The sequence below is a fragment of the Numida meleagris genome, chromosome 6 (assembly GCF_002078875.1).
Source record: "Numida meleagris isolate 19003 breed g44 Domestic line chromosome 6, NumMel1.0, whole genome shotgun sequence".
NCBI lineage: Eukaryota > Metazoa > Chordata > Aves > Galliformes > Numididae > Numida > Numida meleagris.
In genome coordinates this window covers 35,564,883-35,582,882 of record NC_034414.1, presented here as the reverse complement: position 1 = coordinate 35,582,882, position 18,000 = coordinate 35,564,883, and the positions used below count along the sequence as shown (strand labels likewise).

Below are 18,000 nucleotides of genomic sequence, written 5' to 3'. Positions count from 1 at the left end.
GTTTTTAATCGAATACACACTAGAGAAAAAACAAAGACTCAGAAATTAATTCAAATTTACTGAGGAACGTCAAGTTTGGCTTTATGACTGCTATCTCAGCCTAAGGACATGACACTTAGAGGATGTTTAAGCAAAAATCTAGACGTACCAATGATGCTACAGAAGTAGTTTCATATAGCTAGCAAGTGGAACGAAATCTCAAATTTATTTTGCTTAAATGAGAGAAATGATTGTCTTGGTTCTGTTTAAGATGCTGCAGAGGTTTAGGGATACTTAGTGAAATACCAATTACAAAGGCTGATAAAGAAATGCATTCTTCCCACTACAGATTAGAAAACGCGTTACATTATGTCTGTACTTCTTCAAACATTGTGCCAGATATGTGAAAATGCAATAATGGCTCTAGTGATTTTTTTTTTTTAGCAATAGTTTTATATGATAGCAGATTGGGGTGAATTCTAAAGCTACATGAATCTAAAATCCGGATAACATACGCTATTTGTGCACTTTCTCTGTTGCAGAAGTCTTATGCTGTCCATGAATACATTGGTCAGAGTATATTTCAAAACAGACTTGTGTGTTTTTCAAATAAAGTCCAACAAGTACTTTATTATTTATTTGGTATTAATGCGTACGTCATTTTTTCTTTGGAAGGACTCACTTTTTTTTTCCTCAGAAGTTATTTCTAGTGTAATCTGAGAAGATCTATAGTTGAAAGGGTTACTAAAAGCTCAGATTTATATCCATTTAAATTATACAGCTTTGTAATTAATAGTAATACTTCCATAGTAAGATTGGAGGGCACAACACAAGCAGATGATTTTGACATGTACATTTTTAACACATGCAGAGTGGAAATTTTCCAGTGAGTTATTGGAAAGAATTACTTAAAAAGAAAGGTATTAGAAATTTCTAAACAATTTATGCTTGTTCAAGCGTGGCAAATAGATCATAGTATTCAGGGTGATTTTGTGTTTACTGAGTCACTGTAAAAGAAAGAAGATAAAATGTCTGAAAAATGGCAGACTAGCTCGTCTGCAAAGTTCTTAATGAGCACCACTGTTGCCAGTTAATTGTATGTTGCTCACAATCGAGATTCAGTGACACAGATGGAAGAGATGTCCTTATCTTAAAGAGGAAAATCTTAAGAGAAAATATGACAAAATAAGAGAAAAAAAATTGTATAGATAAACTCAATTAAAATAGTACACAACTTTTGCTCTTTGAGAAAATTCTACTCAACACTACTCAAAAACACTATTGCTATGTGATCCACTTCACAGCACTCCATCCAGAAGGAGGTAAGCCAAGGTATCTGGTTCTATTTGAGTGGCCTGAGATCTGGATGCATTACTAATAAAAGATGAAAGTACAGACTGCCCTCAGTGTTTTGTCATCATACCAACCTATTAGAGAGTGGCACCGCCAAATGACTCAGCTTTTATTTAGAGAAGGAAAACTGAGACCCAAGATATTCCTCCAGCTTCATCACCAGTAGTACATGGCCAAGAGGTGATGCTGTTTTTAGGTCATCGTTCTTTTAATATCCCCACATTCAACCTCAGGAAGAGACTACCTCCTTTCCCAGACTTGAAATTAACATATGCCACAGATTTACCATCTCTTGCATTTAAGAGTCTAGACAACCATGTCCCATGATGGAACCATCAGAATCATCGTAACTCAAATCACAAGAATTTCTCCAAAAAAAGAAAAGTACACAAAATCTGGCTTCCTGGAACCTGATTATTGGCATACAAGGCAAAAGCAGGTAACACAAAACATCATGAACTAAACTTGATAGTTAGCACTCTGTCTACTCTGCCCGCAACAGCATCAGTCTCATTAGCAAACACAGAAAGCTTCTTCACTGGGACCCACCTCAATGTCAGTGCAAGCCATACAACACATCCCAGAAGTTGTTCAGTAGATCACAAATCAGAGAGGGAAGAAAGATGGATAATGCTGTGTTCATCTTCTCAACAGACATCAGATTTTCAGATTTCAGTCAAGCAACCCAAATGAAAACAGTTTCATTGTGGACGTATATTTCAAAGCAGAAGTCAGAACGTATATGTATTCACAAGTAAAGGCTCTCTGATCCTTCTTGCAATGGTGGTAGAGTCCAAAAGTAAAATAAAGGTAAGCAACAAGGTCAGGACTGAATTGCCAAAGCTCCTATCATCACTTGCTTCCCTAAGACTAGTGCAGGCATCCCAGATTCAGGCACTATACGCAGTCCTGCTGTGCTCCCGATTTGAGTAAAAATGTTTAGAATAACACCGTACGCCCTTATCATTAAGGCAGCCTTCTGGTAACGAGAAAGCTCAACTAGTGATCCCAGTTCCACCACAATAACCTCATTCTCAGCCTGTTAGAAGGACTGAAGCTGGGAGCACCTATGAACTCCCTGCCATTTGCAACCTTTACCTATTGCATGCTGGGTTCTCCATCCTGCATGCAGAGTTCAAGTTTTCTGACATCACAAGACAGATGAAGAAAGAAAACTGGAAATGTGAGAAAGAGAAAAATGACAGAAAAAAGATGAAGGCTGATACAAGCAATCTGAAAGATAAAAGATGCCTCAAAGTTTATCTTGCAGCTTTCTTGTAAGCCAAGAGAATTTGCTGTTCTCCAGTGCTGCTGCCTCATCTCAGTTCCTAGAGCTACTTTGAAACTATAAATCACACAGAATCAATCCAAAATAACAGCATATAACAAAGTTGGACATTCTCTGCTGCAAAAAATAATTGCTTTGTTGTAAAGATCACATATGACTCAGGAGCACTTTCTGTAACTCTAGTTTTACCAAACTTGTGCCCCCTTGCATAAACATAAAAACACATAGTAATTCAAGATGTGCATTTCATGTATTTATGATATATTCAGAATATTTCATACTCATCTTCACATATTTATTTCTATATCATAACCTCTTCATTACACTCAGCATAAGAAGTGAACGCACTAAATGTGGAAAATAAGACACAGAAGAGTGGACATAAAACAAAGACAGGGACTAAATCAGAAAATCACTGAATGAGTGTTTTTTTTTTTGTTTAGGAAAACATCCATGGCAACAACAATATATTTCTATAAATAGGTTATTGTTAAAAAGAAGCGCAAGGAAACAATTGTTTGCCACTCACAGAGAGTTGTCAGTAGAAGACGTGAAAGAGGTCAAAGCATCTAATTCCTCTGGCTGCAGTCAATTTGCTAACACTAGTAGTACAACAACTCATGGGTTAATACTTCTGCCTAGAAGAGAGAAAAGGACATTAGAGTTGTAAAGACATTTTCAGTTCACCTGGCCAGGCTGATTTCGTCATGAGGTACTTAAAGATGTAGGTGAAACAATGCATTAACAGTTATCTCTTGGAGATAACTGGAAAAAAGGAGAGGAGAGGAGAGGAGGAGGAAGAGAGGAGGAGGAGGACAGCAGTGTTGTTTTCTTACTTAAAAGAGATGGATAGATAAGCTAAAAAAAATTCAGACCAGCCTGTGCAACTTTAATTTATGACGAAAAGCAGCAGTAGAGTTTTGAAGCTCAGAGAGTATAGAAATATAAGCCAGAACGGGTTAATATGGAGAGAGAATGCATTTTATTAAGCTAACTGACATAACTAAGAAAAAACATCAGAGAAAGCTTCAGGAGCAAAAACCCTTTTATCAGAAAAATACTGGACCAAATAAATAAACTATGTCTAAGGAAAAAAAGGAGAGGAGGGGGTGGAAGAGCGATAAGTAAAAGCCAATAATGGATTTGCCAAGAACAAGACATGTCAAACTATTGTAATTTCCTTCTCTGACAAAAGAGACAGACATTATAGATAGAAAAGAATAAGTACATATCATTTTTCTTGACTTATTAAGGCTTTTGACACTCTCACACAACATCACAAACAGACTGGGGAAATATACTTGAGATGAAACTATTTGATGATAGCTGCAGAACTAGCTGGAAACAAAGTACATACTCAAAAACATCAGAATCTCACCATCAAAATTAAAGATAGAAAGATTGGGTAGTATGATCTACAGGTGGCTGCCTGGATCTACTACTGAGTATTTCTATTAGCAGCCTGAGAGAGGGAACTTAAAGTACATTTGTTACACCTGCAGCTGACAGAATGCTAATGGGCTGTAAACAGTTTGGGGCTCAGGAGGAGAATTAAACAGACCCAAGCCATCACCAGTTCACCTTGCTAACAAGGCTCACCCAGGACTCTAAAAACACCAATATCTTCACAGTCACCCTATCCTTGGGCTTAGTATAGCACCCATGCAAAGTGTGGGAACAACACAGCAATTTTTTAGACAAAATTTACATGTCTTAGGTTTTGTTATATTCAGAGACACTTATAAACTGTATTGGGAGCACTGTAGAGGTGAGAGAGACCAGGAGGCTCTGAGGGACAGGAGAGAAGACAGCATGGTGGGAAGCCAGACTTAAGTGCAGGCAGCAAATCACCACATTAGTAATTAATGACAATATCAAACACATTTTCCTAGGAGTAAGAGTGCAATGAGAGATTGATAGACCACAAGATCCACATACCTCAAACTCAGGCTGATTGCTTGCATACAGAAGACATACAGGTGGTGCACCCCTTCAGCTCTGACTGCATACTGCCATGCACATGATGGCAAACAGCTCCTCCTGCTCTATGCTTGAGAGCCAGCCTCTGTGATTCAGGGGATGTCTTTGGAAATTCTTATGGATGTTATGGTCTTCATGAGTCTGCAGTGGCCTTATGTCATGAAGTGTTCATCAGTACTTGTACAAGGTTCGTGATGCCCTTGTCTGATGCTGCAACCTGCTCGCAATATGCCTGCTCTCAGCTGTGCTTCAGAAAAAAAAAAAAAGAAAGAAAAAAAAAACACCTACGTAACTTGCTCCTCTGTAAGCAGTACTGGAGCTTTCTTATCTTCTCTCTTCTCCTACCTGCATTTATCATCCTTTACAAAGCCACAGAAACAGAGGCGCCACAGGTGCCTTTCCTGCCCTTTGCTCCTGTCAGGAACACTTGGGGCCAGCTGCTCCCTATGGCCAATGCACCAGGAGCGGAAGGAGCTCCCCATGGGGTCCATCAGGGCAGGGCCTGGAGGCCAGGGCCCATCCTGCCAGAAGCAGGGTAGCTGGGCCACCTGTGCAGCCCTAGGCTCGGGCACCAAGCACCCCCCTGGGGTAGATGAAGTGCAGCCTTACTGCAGCCTCTACAGGGGGGCTGACATGGTGTCAAAACCATGACACATGGGGACCTACGCCTGGGCAGGATGTGAGGAGCCCAGGGGTGCCAAGCCTGGAGAATCAGGGCTGGCAGGGTCTTTGTGGCCATGGCAGTCTCATTCTCTCTGGAAGGACTTGTGGGTCTCTGGTGAGAGAAATCCTGATAGAAAATAATGTAATGTTTGAAACTGCTCCATAATTTGGGAGTATGAGAAATTTTTGTCTAAGAATGATTTCACACTGCGCTATGTCAAGAGTCACAGAAGTTCTGCAGGTGGATGCAATAAACACGTAACTCCTGAGATTTCAGGCACAGCTTCATTGCATATCCAGTCCTCTGGAAAAGTTCTTCACCAGCATGTGTTCAGGCACTGAACAGGCTCCCCAGGGCAGTGGTCATGGCACCGAGCTTGCTGGAGCTCAAGAAGTGTCTGGTCAATGCTCTCAGTCTGATGAGAGCTCTCAGGTCTGATTTTTGGGTGATCCTGTGGGAAGCTAGGAGTTCAACTAGATGCTTATGGGGCCCTTCTTCTATGATTCTGTGATTTTTTGATTCTCTGCTTGCAATTAATACTTAAGGTAAAAATCGCAAGACAACTACTTTCCCTCAGTTACTAATTTGATACTTTTCTTCCTCTCTTTACTATTTAAATGACCCAATGAAAATGTTGCCACTGATTGACCAAACTATCTGTCCTTATAAAGACTGATGGGGTGGAGAGCTATTGGAAAAAGCCACTGACAAGGTACATACTTATATCCCAATAACTGGCATTAGCTTCTGAAATCACATACTGTGCACAGTGAAAATTATTAGTGCAGAAATTATTGTTGTAGCTAAGAAGCAATGCCTGAAAAATACTATTCATTTTAATGGCAAATTACTGGGTAAGTTTCAAAGCTGAAGGAGGAACAGTTGTAGTTTACCACATTCCTGTACAAAGTGATACGGATTTACAGGATATAAAATACTGTGTCCTACACAGAGCAAGTACAATTTAGGTTAGCTCAACTCTTGCTCAATTAAAAATTATTTTTAGTTCTCTTCTGCCACAGAAAACCACTGCAAAGGAAACAGGAGTAGGTAAAATGAAAACAAACAAACAAAAAATCCACAAACAAACAAATACAAGCAAATGAAAAACAACCCACCAAAAAATCAAACCAACAGTCATTTTTGCTGCCCTATCCCAGCTGAGAGGTATGATGGAGCTCTTTATTAGAAACTGAATTGCAAAAGATATACTGCAGAACACAGCTTATTTGCTCATATGTATGCAAAAAGATAGAGCCAACACTTCTAAAATATTTTATTTATGTACTAAAAGATACACCCTAACCTCTGTTTATAAACTAAGTTAGCTTTGCTCACCAGTAGTTTCAGCTGAGTTTTGGAAGAGAAACAGCATGCAGAAAGTACCTCTGCTAAAACTCGTTACTTGGACAGAGACACTTATCTCGAAAGTATACATCATTTTATAATGACTATTTAAATGCTGCATTATGCACAGAATTTACTACCTTGAACTCATTGCTTGCAACAAATGAGCAGTAAACATCAGTGACATGGATGTGTACATTTTGCACTAGGTTTGGTGCCATAAAGCAAATGAATGAAGCTAATCAAGCTGCCTACCTCATGATTGTTTTTACAGTTCACATCCAGCTGAGTTTACAGCATAGTAGCAAGTAAGGGATATAACAAAAGCATTTCACAAGGGCAATTTGAAAATGTAATTGGTTTAAGTCATTGTCAAAGCCTACAGGAGCACAAGTTTATAGGATAACTGTAAGAGGGCACAAATACTGCTCGTATGAAAACTACCTTGCATTCAACTACATGGAAATTAGCATGTAGTGGCAGGATAACAACACAGTGAGTACCATATCATTACAAGATTATAGCCTTCTGAACCCAAAGGCAAGAATACAGGTTATATGCTAATTAGTTTTGGATCTACTAAAGGTAATTACATAGTAATCTTCATGTAGTTACATGGTGTTTAATAGGAAACCCTGTTAACTAATCATATAATTAAAGAATAATTGCATGATTCTCCTGCCCTGTGACATCCATGGTGGCCAGATAAATTAAAACTGTTGGATTTTCACGGTATAGACTGTTCCTATCACAGGACTTCAGGGCAATACCATGCCTCCTGAGATATTAATATAGACAAGAAAAAAGTACCAGAAATCAAGGTACTTGCTGCTTTCTCAGTGCTCAGAGAACAGCACCTCATACCCAGAACCACCATTTGTTTCCACAAGATTATCTGAAAGAAAATCTCACATACTTTTTCTTTTTTTTTTGTACTTTCCCCTATGATTTCATTTTCTGTAGCCTCTCAGTCATGGCCACCCCCTCTTTTCTTTTAGGTATCTGTTGATCATTCACCTTCACTTGTTCAGAATTCTTTTTCAAGTTTCTTCCTTTTACAAAAATTTTTTTACTATTTTTTGTTGTGCAAACTCCATTCACAGTGTTACTCCTTTTTTTTCCCCCTTTCCATCTTCGGCTTTGTTTTCCTGGGGACTCTCTTTGTCTCATCTCCTTTCTGCAGAGAACACTGCGATGCAAGTAATTAATACGAACATTACTGGAACTCTTCCATTAGACTTTCCACAACCAGTACTGCAGCCAGAAAGGCTCCTCCAATTTCCTTCCATTAGCCAAACATCCTCTGCATTTCTTCAGCAAGGGTTGCTCACTGCTGCCAAATTCTTTCCTCACTGCTGATGCTTAGGCATTTCTAACGATTCCTACCAGGTAACACCACTGACCACAGCAAAACTTGCACAGCACAGCCAACAGGAAAGAGGAAGACAAGCACTGTGGATCAACATAGAATGCCAGTCAGAATACAGAACATACCTTGTCATGAACTGCCGATGCTAGAAAAATTGTTTCACTCCAAAATGGAGTGAAAAATGGGAATCTACCACAAAACAGCATAAAAAATAAAATCCAGTAAGCCAAATTTTTCATTCTTGTTTACATTTTTTTATTCTATATTTCATTTCATACCAACTAACATTGGAGTTATATAATAGTATAATCTACAGCAAAGAAGAAAGAAGAAGGTCTATCCGAAAGTTTGCAAGCATGCATAATACAAAGTTTGTTTCTGAGGTTTCCCTAGCCTGCTGGAGATACAGAAATCTCCATTCAATCCAAAATGTGAAAGCAAGTGAAATTTCAGACTAATAAACTGCTAAGAGTACAATGGTCAATCATCCATGACACCATGAACGGTGAAAGGATTGCGCGCCCTGTCCAGTTTTAAAATACCATGTCCCATCCACTGCCCTACGGAAGCTCGAGACTCAAAATGTTGCAGAGCCCTGCAGGAAGGAAAGAAATTACTTTAATTTTGTTTTGACAGACATCATGCTGCCTGGTCAGAGCGCAGCACTAGGAGCACGTGCAGCCCATTCTCAGTAAGTGATAAACAAAGTAAAGATTTGCATGAATGATGAAGAGAAGGAAAGCCCCACCAAAATGTAGGCAAAGAGCTCCACAAAAAAAAAAAGGAGGCAAAGCTATAGGAATATTTGTGTATATAGAGCTAATAATACTGTCCATAAAAATGGAAAAGACAGATTGGAGTGAAAGTGATGATCAGTGGAATGACTGAATACAAGCAATGACAGTGTAGTTGCTCTACTCTCACTTTTTACTTTATTATTTAATTTTTGTTGACCCTCTGCCTCTTACAAAGTTACAGAGCTCCATTAGCCTCACAATAACCATGGACTTGGCAGCTTGCTGTCACTCTTGAACTGACCACAGTAGCCTGAAGAGTGAGCTGTGCTGAGGGACAACAGCTCAGATAAGTGCATGGAAAATATACATTGAATTCAATGTTTCTAGTCTGCTGAGCTTCTCCAGCACCTCAGTAGGATTCCCCCCCATCTGAGGGGAGTTGAAGGAGCAGGACAAACTGGATCCACTCTATTGTGCCAGCAAGTCAATGGTGCTAGGAAAAACCATTCCTCTATGTAAAGCTGGCCCTCACCCCTCTAGTTCCTAGAAGGGATTCTGCAGTGCTTGTAAAGTTTAAAGGTCACAGTAACATCTTTTGTTAGACCTCTTGGTAGAGCTGGAAATGTGGGACAAGGTTTTGGCTTTCTTCATACCAACAGCAGTTCTGCAACTGAGTTGTATACTGAAGCTTCTGTTTCTAACCCAGAGGCAAACTTTCAGTGTTGAGAGCTTGACTAGCTTTTCCAGGTCTCCCTGCTGATTTCCTAAAACATACTCTGCACCTTCACACCTCAGGTTGGTCTATCACAACTGCAGCAAAATACTACCTCAAACAGAAGCAGCCTCATAGCTCATGGCTGTCATTTATAGCTTGATATAATACTATGCACAGGTTGTACTTAATGAGGCTGAAACTCCTTGATTGCACCCCACTGTAAACTGGGGGCCATAGAGTTAAGGTGTGTTAGGATATCACACTCAGCATCATACTGTTAGCATGCCAAATCATACCACATGCCCCAACTAAATAATTAGCTTTTTTCTTTTTTATTATTTTATTCACATAAATTTCAATCCTACAGCTCTTAGCATAATCCTAGTATAAATACAAGTTCAGAGGTCATTGCAAAACTAACAGGAAGCAACTAAATTCTTTCACAGCCATTTCTACCTCAGAATTGGAAGAAAAAGAGGGCTGCATGCCAGCCATGTAAAATACTCCCAAGTCTCATGGTAGGTTTCACTTCCTGTATCCCTGAGCATCTAATGATGGTTCAGAGAGAAGAAAAGTCTGTGTGTGTCAGGAGAGTTCCCTGAAAAGTAATGTGGCACTGAAAAATTATGTCTGATTGTGATGCATTTTGGCACTGAAACAAGTCTGCTGGTCCACCATGTTCACACTACACAGCAGTTCCCACGTGTTCCGAATTAAATGGGCAGCTTGCTAACTAACAGTCCCCTAAGAGTAGGAGAACACATTTGCATATGGACTTGGCATCTTGGGTAGTCATTGTTGAGACAAATGACTGGACAATTAAGTAAAGTTAAGCAGCAAGTGCAAGTAGCTCACAGTATTACTTCAGTTTAGAGATAACAAAGACTTATTAATTAACAACAGCGATTACTAGAGCCTACGGGGTTATGAACATTTTTTTTTTTGCATGGGAGAAGTCTGTTTACTATGCTGATATTGACATTTTTCAGAACTTCAAATCCACTTTCTTAGCATACAGAAATAAGCTTCCAAAGCAGATTATGGGTTATTAAAGGATATTAGAGTGAAGAGACCATGTCTGTCTTCATCATTTTTCCTCTGCAGCAAACACATCCTGAATTTGGAGGTGAATAACCCATTCCTTGAAGGCCCATGATTGTCCTTCAGACCCAAAGGGGAAATTATCAACGGAAGTCAGCAGAAGTTGGGGAAAGGAAGAAATTAACAGATATTATTCTCTCCATCTTTTCCTCTCTTTCTCTTTCCAACACCTTTGGGACATCATGATGCAGTGTGGCAACAACAATTTCAGCCCCAAAGCCATTACTGCAGAGTCTTCTCCTCAATATGTGCAGCTCTGGATCACCGCTTTAGCAGCCATGGAGCTGTCTGAGAACACCCATGGGTCTGTTACCTCAGCTGAAGCATGCAGTGAGTTGAGGAGCGGAGAAGCTCTGCTCCTCACAGATACAGAGCAAGTGGTTCTCCCAGCTCTCAAAACAACTTTTAGTCACTGATCTTACCGGTATATCAAATATCCATTCTCTCACAATTTAATAAATTATTTGCAAAATCCTCAGAAGCCCTGGCTGTGACTAAGAAGTGTACAGGGATTGCTGACATGTTACAAGAATGCCAAAATTAGGCACATCAACATCTAACGAAAATGGAAACTGGCTGTTCATTTGGAAAATGGGGGCTTTCTTACTCAGTGCGAGCAGTCAGTCACCAGAATTTCGAGGTAGCAGAGACTGACTACAAACAGTACAGGAATCTGTCAGCAGTAAGAACTGTCATTTGCCACAGGAAGCGCTTTGGGTCATACCTCTGAATCTATATAGAAAACACACTGACTCACTTGGCACCTGTGATCAAGACATTTTACATGGCCAGAAGCACCAACCTTTAAGTGTTTTGCAGAGACCAGTTATTAATGCTCATGCTGGGAATACGTTTCCTGGTGTGTCCTTCTTTTCATCTCTCTCCTTCCATCCTGGATGGAAGTAGCTCACCTCTTTGGCCTTTACCACACAAAGGCTGTTGTTACTGAGGAGCTCTTTGTGCTAGCACTCTTTCATCAGACCAAGGAAGAAGAAATAGAGAGGAAGTACAAATAGGAAAGCAGTTCATGTGAAGAAATGCCCTGAACAAAGAGTTAAGAAAGTAAATTTGTATGACTCAGTCACCCTTTCACCTCTCAGGTTTCTTATGCACGTTTGAGACATGAATCTGAGGATGTAAGAAGCATTGTCAAGAAAAATGATTCTAAGAAAATGAAAAAGCTCAGCAAAATTTCTTAATGTGTAATTACATTTGAATCTTTCAATTTTAAATATTTACAAACCTAGCAGAAGAAGGGCCCAAGGCTGGGGAAACAAAGGCAGAGAGTCTGGGCTTATAAGTATTTTAAGTTAAATAAAATGTAATTACATGGCTAAAAAAAAAAAAAAAAGAGGTGGGGAGAGATAGAGGTTGTGTATAAGCCAAAGAAGTGACTCCTGGGTCTCTGAATGCCTGGAGCCCATCTAACAGAACATAGAGCTGGGACCAAGAGATGCCATTGGCAAAAGAAGATTGCAGCACTGGTAACTGGAGGAACAAAAGGAAAAAAGCAGTAGGAAGGAGAGGAGGACAGGAACTAGATAAAAGGAAAAAATATAAATCAACATGTAAATTAATTGGGTTTTATTCAGTCAACATTTATTGATGAAACTATTTTCCAGGAAGTTCCCAGCCTTATGGCGTCTGGTACATCAGAGGTACAGCTTCAGTCTTAACGCTGTCAGTAGTGATCTGCTTAGTATGAAAGAACAGAAATTACAGCAATTCATATGCTGCGTACAGTCTTCACTTGCCCTCATCCATCATCAGAAGAAAGTTAGATGCAGCATGCAGAACCCATCCAATGCATGCACTTGACCGAGACTGCAGCATCTACACACATGGGCAGGTTGGGCCTCCTGCAAATATAAATGCATACTTTGTGGCAAGGGATGACATCCCAGCAGGGTGATTTTCTGTGCCTGTGATGTAAGAGAGAATGAGGATGTTTGCAGCAAAGTCACCCATCTTTTCGCTCTGGTCCAGCTATCTCAGGAGATGTGAGCCCCTTCAAAGTATCATTCTATCCAAGATCTTATTTCACTCAGTATTCATAGTTTGTTGAATTGCAGCCATTGTCTGTTTGCTGCCACAGGATTTCCTCTTCTATTGATTAGCCTTATTTACTGCCTTATTCATCCAATGGATTCATTAAAGTAGAGAAATACAAAAAACTGATCCTTTTTGCCAGTGCCTAAGCAATAATTTAATGTCAGTGGGTTTTTGCCCTGTACCTCAACAACCTGCAATTTTGCCAACTTTAGCACTTTCATTAAAATACTACTATTTCTTCCTGGTACACTGCAGTGCTGGGAGTTCAGTATTTATTAAAACAAAATGGTTCTAGCTCCAGCTGTAGAGAGAAATTTGTGAATAAAATCTCAAAAAAAAGAAAAAAAGCAAAAATAAAACCACAGGCAAATAAAAGAACTTCTTATTTTTATTTCTTTATCCTTCCTAAGTGTATGGTGGGTTTTGTGAAGTTGACGGTCTGCAAATTCAGGTTTGGCAGTACTGAACTAGGAGCACTTTGAGTCAATATTAGCTCTTGACTTTCTGTTCTCACCTTCACTTTCGTTTGCCCAGAACCGGAGGTCACGTCGAGAAATACGTAACAGGTGTTTTAAAATACAAACCTTTTTGAAAACGCATGCTAACTTTATTTTAGCCACTGTGACCTCTTTCTCCCCTGGAAATAAAGCCAGAAAAGGCCAGGAATGACACACGCCTCTCTTTATTGCATCAGGTGGTGACAGCTGAAGTCTGTGAGGGCTATTTGAAAACTGTCACAGGAGAGGAACCTTTTGGTTTCTGAAGTAATCTGGTTCCATCTGGGATAAAACACCATTTTGCACTTTCCTGTCATTTCTTGCTTAGCTTTAATTGTTCCAACTTGTGCAGACTCCAAATGCTCACACATTGCCTCCCTCGTCCATCACTCAGATCCCAGCTTTGATAATGCCCTCTCTACAATTTGTTTAAAGCATTAGGTCAGGAAAGAGACTTCAAGATTTTAAATTTCCCATTAATTCGCATAGTGCAGAAAAATCAATACTCAGCAAATGTTCAGACACCCTGATAGGCCCTATACACATTGTACCAGCTTGATAATTGTTGTAATTTCTCTAGGGGGTATGCCATGCATATAAGGGGGTATATCCTACATAAAAGCACACTGGAAATGGAGAGATTATGACTAGTTCATCAAAGCTCCAAGCCACAAGGACGCATCCTCAAAACGCAAACCCAAACGGTAAAAGAGGAGGCTCTAATTAACCACATCTCAGTGTGGAAACAAAAATCAGTAACAGCTGTAAGAGAAATCCAGATGGCTGCACTGTTGCAGGGTAAGGCCATCATTGTAATGCAAAATCATGAAGCACAACCGGTACAGTTTTTCTTTCTTTAAATTATTCACAGTGTGACCTTCCAGGGTGGGTTCCCAGTTCAGCATTTCACTGTCTCATTGTCATTAAAGGATGTTTTCCTTTTTTGTGCACTACCTGGTATCTTAGCAGGAAATACAGGTAATCCACAACAGACACAGAGAGAAAAAAAGAAACAAAAACTCCAATCTATTTTGTCTGTTGTCTAAAAAGACAAAAATTTATCTCCGAAAGGTGAATTGTGAAAGCTTTTTATAAAAAAATAATCACTTACTAAACAGCATGTGCTTATTAATAAATTTCAAGGCAACCAGATGTAGAAGTCACTTTCAATATGTTGTTGAAGGCGCTTATATTAATGAGCATAAGCAGAAGCATTTTTAGATGTCTGTTTGCACAGGGAGAACACTACAAGATTGCTGTGCTAAGCGACTCTGAAGTAGTTGTGATGGATAGTTAAGTATTCTACTTAAAAAATGGCTGGCAGCATTTGTTTATACACGCTCGAGAGGATGTTTCCTCTTCAGAAGGGATGTCCACTCACTGTTTTCCAAATCGAATGGCTGTGAGCTTCTATAAAAAAGCATTTCCATTTTTACATGCATCATATCTAGACAGCTTAATCCAATATAAATAATACTATTTTTAATAGAGAGAGTATTTTAATTGTTCTGTAAAAGCCATTTTAAAAACACAGCCTTTTTCCTTCTTTTGTTATCTCTGGTGTAACAGAAAGAGTAACTGAGAGATCAATCAGATAGGAAGCTCCGGTCAGAACGGCAATGAGGAGAGAAGAGCAGTTCTCCTAACTAAAGGAACAGGAAAAATCAAATTCTTCTGAAGTGTTGAGGCAGGGCTTTCATTTGGTTACTTTAGCATAACAGCCAAAGAAGATACCGCTTATCTTACTGCTCTTTACGAAGCACATCTTGTTCCACAGAACAAACTCAGGGCTACAAAAAGGGAGTGCAAAGCACAGCAGCAACTTCCACCGCACGTGGTGCGGGCAGCAAGCAACACCAGCAATGCTCAGTCACTGGCATTTTCCAGGGATATTTACAGCCAGATATATGCAAAGTAAACGTGAAAGCATGCCGGTTTTAGGGGCAGTAGTATTTGGCACAACATATACAAAAATGTGCCAAGTGTTGTGTCCTTGTATAAGTATGCTGAAGTTACAGACACAGAGGAATCTGAAGCGTAAAAGCTTCTGAATAGTTTTGATAGCACGGTGTACATCCTATTGTAGAGAAAGGTTTACATCTCTTCAGATCAGTTTGTTCCCTGAAGCAGGTATTCTTTGGTACGCCAAATGCGAGCACATGGGTACTTTCTGCAAAAATAATATACCTTCCAGTTATGCAAGCATCAAGTATTGTGGATGCAAATTAAAATGGGATCTTTGTACTAACTGTAGTTTAAGGTGGTATTAGAGAATGAAATCATTCCACTCCTTCTGCGTGTTTTTGTAACATTGGGCCACAGCCCAATTTTCCTCCTGGCGACAGCTACCTAATCCAAGCTGTGATCTATGCCATCTCTTTGCATTTTATTTTAGCAATATAACACAAAGTGGATTTCTCAAATGACATCTACCATGACACAGTGAGAATCTTCCTTGCCTCTGCTGTTAACATTTGTGACAAATCTATTTGTTTTGCAGATTTCGGGAGAAGACTCCAGGGACATGTGATCAAGCCATCTCAGAACAGGACCACAAGAATTGAGGCTACAAGGCAGATTTCTTATCCATGAGCTATTTCACCCAGCCATACCAACTGCACTTCAAAAAGGGATGATGAGGAGGTAGGATTGCTCCTCCTTCTTTTTTCAAACCTCAGTATTAGCATAAACTAGATAAAAATAATATTACAAATGTAAGTTACAGCATACCCTGAAATATAAATTGTACGCTTTTAGAACAGAATGTCACAAAAGCACACACGATCAATTACAGTTTGATTTAGAAGCAATTCTATCTGGTATATATCCTATCATCAAATACTTAGCAGAAGAGATGAAGCAATTGCACACCTATTTATTTTTGTCACAGCATTTCAAATTCAGGCACATAATAGGAAACAGAAATAATTTTAACAATGATCAGTGACAACATACTAAAATTGAGAATAACTATTCTTATGAAATAAACAGTTGTAATTCATTCAGTTTTGAAAATCACAGCCTGTTACCAATTCTATTTTGATAAGTATCTACATATTTAGAATAAATAAATGTATTTTTTAAAAAAGCTTCTTTTAACATATTGCATGGGCCAGAAACTTACAAGGATCTTAAGTTTCTTGGTATTTTCATTAAGACAGCTAAGACAAATGGGTATTTTCTGGTAGAGAATAATGGAGTCTACCTCAAATGAATTTACTACCTGGATTAGCACATTCTGAAGTCTTCACCTAAATGTTGCTGCTGGCTCCAAAGCCTCCTGCTATTTGCAACTAATAAGACCTGCCTCAATGTTCCCTGTCGAGTAATTGAGTCATTTAAAGAAAGAAAAAAAACTTTAAGCAGCAGGAAAGTTTTACTTGCAAACTGATGAAAGACAAAAAAAATTCAATGAAAAGCAAGTCACTGACTTCTGGAGGGCACAATTTTTACCAAAGAAAGGGAGGTGTTTGTTTTTCTTACATCTGCCTCTGCAGAGGCAGTTTACAGGTGTGATAAGTTACAAAGAAACAATTCAGCACATTTCTGACAAACATAATCTGAATTTTGAATCCTCTTAATTAATATCAAAGATAATTCATTAATCATGAGATAAATAGCTACGTGTTGTTCCACTCTTCTACAGCCACTTAAAGAAAGAAACAACTTTGTCGATGGAGCACAAGGACTAGGAAATGGTAGTCATAATGCCACAAAAATGTTCCTGCAGAGCTGCTGGAAGGTTTAGAGACATGACTTTACTCTGACACTGTCAGAAAAACCCTTGGAAACTGTCGCAATTTTCCTCTCCCCCATCTTCCACGTACATTTCTAACTGATCCCAAGGAACAGGCAGGCAGTACAGGTCAGGATGTGAAAGGGATCAACACTTGAACTTGATTCAGAACCTACAGAGAATGAAAGGATGCAATCCCATTACAAAGCCACAGGGATGGGTCATACACTTATCGTGGGCTACAGGAGATTATGTGCTCCTTCCACAGCCCAGCAGCAAGCACAGGGCTGGCAGCCTGCTTTGTTTCCCAAGCGGTTCTGGTATGGGAAACTTTCCCAGCTCGGTGACACATTAGGAAAAGCACCTTCTTCCTGTAACATCCCTTTTATAGTCCTCACAGTGAATGAATGGGTCTGATTTTCTCTCCAGGGGGATTTAGGTTTTGAGCCCCTGTGCTGCATGGAAGGGGGTTGGGCCAGGATTTATACCACATGCACCAGCATTTACAAAAATGTTTTGCAGTCTAGAGGGGTGTCCCTCGTACTGCTGTCAGAATCACTGCAGCAGACTGCAGTCAGCAAGTTGCTGGAGGCTCAAAATGGAGAAGCCCTACGCCACATTCACTTTGCAAGAAACTGGGCAAGTTAACAGCACTGCACGATTGAAATACCACAACAAATAGTGCTGATCTGCTGAAATCTGGATAAGTCTGCAAGGAGGGGTGTCCCCCAGAAACAGATGACAGACTGCAGGTGACTACTAATTGCTGCAAATACACTTAAACTGCATCTAACACTCCAAAAGCAGTGTGATTTTCTGCTGTTGTCAGATCACTTGACTGTGCTTACATCAAAACAACAGCTGAAATAAACATAATGACAAACACTGGTAATGAGCAGTTACAACACGTTTCAGAATGAATTAGCTATGACAAGATTTCTGCTCTCATGGAATCACTGCTTCACAAGACTATCTACCACTAGCTCATTAAAAGAGCACCAGTGCTCAAAACTCCCTTACTGGAAGCACAGCCTGAAGTGAGTCTGGCAGAGGGCTCCTGTGTGAGATGGTCAATCAGGGCAGGCTTGCAATCTGTGCCTCCCCCACACATATGCATAAGCGTGCCCCTCACATTGGATGTCAGTCAATTAGTCAAATTAATGTCACAGATGTCTTATGGGA

General features: G+C 39.7%; 1 protein-coding gene across 8 annotated transcripts in view; it reads right to left on the bottom strand.

Moving 5' to 3' along the window:
- Positions 3,115-18,000, bottom strand: part of NUBPL (nucleotide binding protein like) — a 120,388-nt gene continuing 105,502 nt past the window's right edge. For 4 of the 8 annotated variants that reach the window (XR_002440898.1, XR_002440896.1, XR_002440897.1 and 1 more), the window contains 2 exons: positions 4,559-4,842; positions 3,124-3,258 (listed from right to left, as the gene is read on the bottom strand). The gene's annotated coding sequence lies outside the window, so the exon portion shown is untranslated. Of the gene's footprint in view, positions 3,259-4,558; positions 4,843-18,000 lie in introns of all 8 variants that reach the window. The other 4 variants (XR_002440902.1, XR_002440901.1, XR_002440903.1 and 1 more) reach the window with 4 other exon arrangements.